Here is a 1,989-nt window from a genome sequence, read left to right on the forward strand (position 1 = left end):
TATAAATATATATATACTTTGCTGGTTTTTGTGTTTCTCTAGAGAACCCAATCCAACACAGATGGAATCTATCCTAAATCTGCCACAGCTGAGTCCATTACAACTCATAGAGACCTTATAGGATAGAGTAGAACTGCCCCCACAGGGATTCCAAAGCTATAATCTTTACAGAAGCAGACTGTCACATATTTCTTCCATGGAGCGGTTGGTAGGTTCAAACCACCAACCTATCGATTAACAGCCAAGCGTTTAACCACTGTGCCACCAAGGCTCTGTTTATCCTGAAACCAAACCAAATTCAATCCCATCAACTCAATTCCAATTCACAGCAACCCCCATTGGGTTTCCAAGGCTGTAAATATTTACGGAAGTAGATTGTCCCATCTTCCTCCCAAGGAAAGTCTGGTGGGTTTGAACTGCCCATCTGGTTGGCAAAGGCACTTGAATTATTTTCTGTGTGTTTCTGTTGTCAATCCAATATGCAGTTAGCCCCATTAGTTTTTTTTTTTTTTAATTAAATTTTAGCCATTTTATTTTTCATCCTTTTAAATATATTTTTGAATATGTAAGATACTTACCTGGTTCAAAGTCAAAACTACATAAAAAGGCGAGGAATTCCACATCCTTCTCAACTCTGTTTTATGTATTTTTGTCTGATGACTGTGTGTCTGTTGGTGAGTGTGTGTGTGTGTGTGTGTGTCCTTTCCACTCTACTGTTTTACATAATACATGCTGGAAAGAATTCCCTATTGATGTATCTGGTGGATGTTGTTAGTGGGCATCGAGTCAAATCCATGGAGATCCACATTTTTCCTTACTGCTGTGTGGGACTAGTGTGTGGATGGACCACAGTTTATTTAGCCAAGCTCCTGTTGGTGGACCTGGGAAGTTGTGCAATATTTTTCTATTACCAATGATACTGAAACGAGTAACCTTGTGCACTTGTTTCGTATTTGTGGAGCGAATTCTGGGATTGCTGGGTCAAAGATGGACACTGAATTTTGTACTTTCTTCATGCTACTTTATTCAGCAAGTAACAGTCTGTCTACTGCAGTGAACCACTGCCCTAAGTGCTAGAAATACAACACTGGACCCAAAGCAAAGGTATGAGAGAGGCAGTATCAACGATAAAGAAGCAGACAAATAGGGGATTTGGGATGGTAGATGATAGAGTGCTTGGGGACACTGTGAAGACAGGTAATCAGGAGGGCTTCTCTGAGGTGGCATCTCAGCTAAGGCCGAAATGACCAGGAATGAGGCCTCACCAAGGGGCTAGCTGCACAGGCGCTGGGGGGCGGGGGGAGTCACGTGCTAAGGGGCAGACGCTTCCGTCCCTCGGTCCCATCGGATCTCCCAGGCCACAACATACACCAGAGCCTTGGCAGTCTGTGCAGCGCACTGGGGTGACATCGTGCCCAAAGGGGCGGAGCTTCACGGGGGAGTCGCAGTGACTCCTCCCCGTTTTAGGGATGCACAGCAGGGATCGCGGGGGACTAACTAACCACGTACCTGGAAGGCGCCGCGGGGTGGAGGCATGAGCTAAGAGGCGGAGCTTCGTGAGGGAGTCCATCCCTGGGACGAGCCTGCTGCAGAACCAGGCACCAGGAGGCCTCGGTAGGAGCTTGCTCGCGCAGGCGCTCTGGGGAGCGTCGCCCGCGCTAAGAGGCAAAGCTTGGTGAAGGTGCCTCAGTCTCTCCCCGACGAAGGGCCGGGGGCTCCAGCAGGGTTGGCTTGGCGGACTGACTACGCGCCCAGCGGCCTCCCGAGGAACCTGTATGCGCAGGCGCTGGGGGTGAAGTCCTGCGCGAAGGGGCGGAGCTCGGGGAGGGCACCTCAGTCCCTGAGCGCCCTACCAGGTCTCCCAGGGTTCCAGCAGCGCCGGGTTGGCGAGAACCTGTCAAGTGCTTGGCAACCTGAAGAGGAGCCTGTCTGCGCAGGCGCCTGAGGGTGGAGTCCTGCGTTAAGGGGCTGGACGGGGCGGGGCGGGGC

Source organism: Orycteropus afer, unplaced genomic scaffold (genome assembly GCF_000298275.1).
Source record: "Orycteropus afer afer isolate SDZICR_OR568_19922 unplaced genomic scaffold, OryAfe1.0 scaffold00713, whole genome shotgun sequence".
NCBI classification, from domain to species: Eukaryota; Metazoa; Chordata; class Mammalia; order Tubulidentata; family Orycteropodidae; genus Orycteropus; species Orycteropus afer.